The sequence below is a fragment of the Notothenia coriiceps genome, unplaced genomic scaffold (genome assembly GCF_000735185.1).
Source record: "Notothenia coriiceps isolate Sejong01 unplaced genomic scaffold, NC01 NC01_scaffold00011003, whole genome shotgun sequence".
Classification (NCBI taxonomy): Eukaryota; Metazoa; Chordata; class Actinopteri; order Perciformes; family Nototheniidae; genus Notothenia; species Notothenia coriiceps.
The window spans coordinates 42,477-47,677 of record NW_011343704.1 but is presented as its reverse complement, the minus strand read 5'-3'; the positions used below and the strand labels follow the sequence as shown (position 1 = coordinate 47,677).

The following is a 5,201-nucleotide window of genomic DNA, read 5'->3' as shown; positions in this document are numbered from 1 at the left end:
GACCAGTCAAATTAATAAAATGGACTTCATCTTAGATCTGGGTCGAATAATATCGATTGCCTAAGGTGGAGCGACCCTACCAGGGGAAAAATTGAGTTGTCACCACCCGAGACACGTCGATCGTTCATCGGAACCATCATTCGTCACTTGGTTTGGGCACAACTTTTATAAGGAGAATAAAATCCCTTTCTCATCTATGATGGGCAACTCCAGCCTAAAATAGGCGTTAAAACTAATGGAGTAGAGGTCTCTCTCCCTGTTTCGCTCTGACCTGCCAAATGTCTCGTCTCCGTTTTAAACGTGTGTTCATCTCGCCGGTTCATAGCGTCTTCGGAGGCAAGTTCACATCTGAGTTTGAGGCAGACTAAATGACGACCATGAACAATCGCCACACATTAGCTATAAAATAGTTATCATGACGCACTATACCAAGAATTGTTTTTGCAGTGGGGTCAGTAAATACTTTCCCGATTATGAATCCTACTAAAGGTGAATTTGTACAGGTCTGACATTTGTACTTGACGGAGCATAACCATACGACTTGAATAAACGACGAAGACCAAAAGTAGCCTGAAGTTGACTAACAGGGGTCTTGTTCGCGGTTCCTTCTGGGTTCGTTTGCTCGGAAACTCCCTCGGGGGGGTGAGTCTAGAAACCATCTGAGTCGGCTACTTTCTAGGACAGGGTCGGACTAGGGTGCGGTGTGGGTGGTTAGTCGCTTTGGGGTACGTGGAGACTTGGACAAGGTTGGCTGTCACTAGAACTCGATCTTACGTTCGAGTTTGATTCCTATCTTTTTACACAATTCCTGTTCTATTTATCTTTTGCGGGACTTGTCTCTAAGTCAGAACGTATTCTTCTTTTGCCACTTACAGGAGTGGGTCGACCCCAAAGCAGTTTGGATATGACAGATACTCGTAAAAAGTATAAACGAAAGTAAAGAGTTTGAATTAGTAGTATTGTACAAAAAGTGTTATGTACACTAAACAGTTCTAGAGATCGGAGAATTCCTAAGTTTTAGCTTCTAGTCCTGCATGAAGCACGTCTTTATATGATAGATGTGTCGTGACACGGTATTGAAAGTGTCCTGTATCTTTGTCTTTTCTACAAATGAGGAGGATAGACATTTTAACCTCACCAGAGCACACCTGATTGTTTCTTGGACTAAACACCGGGAACTCACACTCAAACACGCAGTGTCTTTATTTGGAAAAACTAAGCGAAGAGGAAAACACACACTGATAAAGAGTGAGTGATCTACCACTGGATTAGGTACAAAATTCCGCGTAAGTCTTATTAGCCGATGTCTGTTGCTTCTGTAAGCCAAATTGTCAACAAATATTAATTTTATCCGTCAACGTATCGAGTAAGATAGTGTGAAAGCTCATTCATTCTCATTCATTAATACAAACCAAAAAACCGTAACTATCAAAGGGATGTTGATCCGTGTGGGTGCACAAGCCAGGTCGGTCGAAAAAGGTTAGCTTCGTCAACCACCTTGGAGAAGTGCCGGCTGGGTCCCTACCAACAAAACCCGTCGTCCCCAAAGACCAACTTCTCAGACAAGCTTTCCACAGTCGACTTAATTTTTTAGGTCGTAAATGAGCACCTTTTTGTGCAAATCTAGGACGCTGTATCCTCTCTATGTTCTAGAAGATCGGAGAAATTCCCCTAGAGTGTTAGCTTTCTCAGTCATCCTCATGAAGCAGTCTTTATATGCATACAGAATGTTTCGTGCCACACGGGTCTATTGAACGTGTCTGTCATCTCTTTCCCTTTCTACCTACACATGACATAGAACTATTTTAACAATCACATACAACACCTGATTGTCTTACATGGCGACTAACGCCCACCCGGCGAAACTCACCCTACCCTTAAACACGACAGTTCCGTCTTTTATTTGGAAAACTAACGAAGAGTGAACACAACCGAGCGTGATCGACAAAGAGTGAGTCGATCTAACTCACCTCGACATAGGTACAAATTCTCGCGCCCATGTCTATGAAGATGTCTGTGTCTCTCTGTAACAAATGTTCACACATAATTAATTATTTTATAAACTGTCAACGTGTCGAGTAAAGTATCAGTGTGCAAAGCATGTCCTTCATTCTGATTAGATAATACAAAAAAAAAAAACCCGCTCAACTACATCACGGATGTTGATCCTGTGTGGGTGACAACAGCCCATGGGACAAAGTGAGGGCTTCCGTCCACAACTCACCTTGGCGAACGTGCCGTGTCTTGGAGACTACGTGTTTTGCTTCGTACAAGGGCGGCGTCCACGTGCCGTCATCGTGGGTGGACACGACCCCTAAGCCACGACACGTCAAACGAACAACACACACGTCTTTTGTGTAGCATTGTACTGTATTCCTTCACCCACCTGATATGAAGTGATCACTGCATAAGCGAAAGCAAACGGCCGGGGGGTCCCATCTTTCAGTCTTGTTCAGACGGCTCCTGGCTCTTTTAATCGCTGCGATCCACTTTTCCCTCCTCTCCGCGTCTTTTGGAATGCGATAATAAGATACACCTTTCTTCTTCCCACGCCTATTTGTGCAACCTGGTGCACAGCAGTTATCCACCATCCTCGACAGTCTGCCAGTGCCTGCCAATGAATTTACTGACGCGATTACTGCCAAAATGGCTGCCCCCTTCGTTTCTCGTCACGTGACCAGCATATGTGACATCATCCGCAGGAGCTCTATAGTGTGTATCCAATCAAAAGACGTGCACGTGCTAACGTCATCGTACGCCTGCTAGCTGGCCCGTTGTCGCCAACTCAAAATCTGATTGGTTAACGCCACAGTTTTGTTTCCGTTCACTTTCATCTACAGGCGACCACACTGTTGATTCTGAAGGCCTAAGGGCAGATTTCTTGGACCCTGGCAATACATTATGGCTGAAATATGATTGGATATGCTCTAACATAAAGGCCAGCCCTCCAAATCTCGTTCTGAGGCTGGAAGCAGCGCAACCAAGAGGAAAGCTATGAAATGAAGAGAATAGACTACAGGGAATAATTTAATACATATTTGTGGAAAAAATATATCAAAATTTAATTTATATTCTGATGATGTTTAGGCCAGCAGAGAAGGCCTTGCTGGCCCTGACGGCCCACCACTGGGTATTAGAGACAAGGGAACCGGAAGTGTTAAAATGCCACTGTCAATTCCGGGTTCAAGTACTCGTTCCTGCAACACACATTTTTTTTACTGGTTTAAACATCTATAGATCATCTTGACCTATTTCTTGATGCATTGAGTTGTTGACAAGTGATTTGCTAATTAGATAATTGGGTTAATTAGCAGGTGATTAGGTGAACCAAAATAAAGTGGCCAATATGGGAAAATACATATGGCCATTGCTGATCCGTCAGCCGTCTCTGTGTTAAATAATGAATGCCAACCTTGCTTTAATCTGCTCTTACCGCCACATAAGTGGGCTTTGATTCATCCAAGAAATTCAGATGATATAAAGGAAGTAGTCCATCACTTTATGTAACCTCACATTGGCTTTCCTGTGATTGCCTTACCTTTCTAGCCCTCTCATGTTTTGCGATTGTGGCGTGCCACACCCATCAGGGACCCAATTAGCCTTAATGTATATGAGCAGATATACAATTGTGGCCACACAGGCCTTTCTGTTACATTTACTTGAGAGGGTGCATTAGATGCATTTTATAATGCCACCTATGTGACAAGGTAGACTTGCTTAAGATGCAAAAGGCCTTAATGTTACTTTTGTTTATTGATTTTTACATCTAGTGGAAGAAATATTTTGAAGCTAGTGGAGAATAGGGGTGGGGCGGGGTAGGCAGAGTATGACAGTCATTTTACCTAGCAAGTCCATTTTATATATCTGTGGTATCAGCTTTCAACAGATGACTATCTGTTGAATAATAAGTGAGTTTGATTTTCTTGGGAGAAGGTCACGGACAAACTGCTATTTAAGATTGAATGTGCACTCAGAGAGCAAACAAACCCAAAACAAACTCTGCATTGCAACTCAGTGTGTACATTTTTGAGAAAAGAAGACATCAATCAATCCCGAACGTCGATATACGTTTGCATCCCTTTAGCCGTACACATTTGCCAAGTAATGAAATCTGTGCATGGCTCCCCTGTTATCGATTTCACAGAGGCCCTAATTTGCTGCTTGAGATCAGGCAGCTCCCTCTCTCCTTTAACACCCCCCCCCCAACCTCTCTCTTCCTCACCATCTTTTTCTCTCTCCTATGCAAGCATACACAACACACACATCGTGTCATGTGTTACACATTCATGCCTTGGGCAGCATATTGAACGCTGGCCGCAGCAGACGGGAAATCCTGTAGGGCAAACTGTTTAGTGCAGTTAGATATGATTAATAATATGTTGAGAGGGGTCGTAAGCCATCAAACAGCTCATCATAAGCACATATCACCTGGTAATCACACACTCACATTACCACATACATTTATATCTGCCATTTTGGACTGGAGATGCTTATTGCAAGTGCTTTACAGCTCTGTGAATGGATACACTTCTGTGTAGGGGTTTGAATATACATTTGTGCCAGTGGTAGCCAACTGGCTGATTCTCAAATGCAGTCCTTTGGCGGGATGTTTTAAAACCAGTGAGCTGACGGTTCAAATCTACAAACAGAAGACACCATTGAGACAAAACAGCTATAACCTCAAAATAGTGCAAAAGCCATGCAAGAAGCAGCATAACTCATACGGCAACAATGTGCAATATAATATGTGCCCGTAAATTACTAAGCATTTTACCACATCGGTTCCCTTGAAATCAACGTTTTTTGGAACAAGTTTGTTAGAAGCCTGAAATAAGGTCTGTGGTTAAAACTTGCTTTGGAGATATTCACGTTTTGTTCTCCGACATAAAATACGTCAGTAATTACCCCATTTGTGAATGTTGGAAGCTTCTATATTTCACCTTTTTTAAATTAATTTTCACTTATATCAAAACAGAACAGGGCACATGAAAATGCAGATGTGTAATCATACAATTGAATTGAATTACATTTGTACCAGAAATAAAAATGTCATTGCATATACTGTGCCGGCACATACACAGAATATGTATATATACACACATACATACACACCCACAGATGCACTTAAAGAAATAAAATAATAAAATAAAAAAAATAAATAATACAATCCACTAAAATAAACAGTAAATTAAAAGGGAAGG

At 42.1% G+C, this 5,201-nt stretch overlaps 1 protein-coding gene across 1 annotated transcript in view; it reads left to right on the top strand.

Annotated features, from left to right (window-relative positions):
- LOC104946396 (amyloid beta A4 precursor protein-binding family A member 3-like) overlaps positions 1-5,201 on the top strand; it is a gene marked incomplete at its 3' end in the record, with an annotated part of 36,209 nt that overhangs the window by 7,788 nt on the left and 23,220 nt on the right. The gene's annotated exons all lie outside the window — the stretch shown is intronic.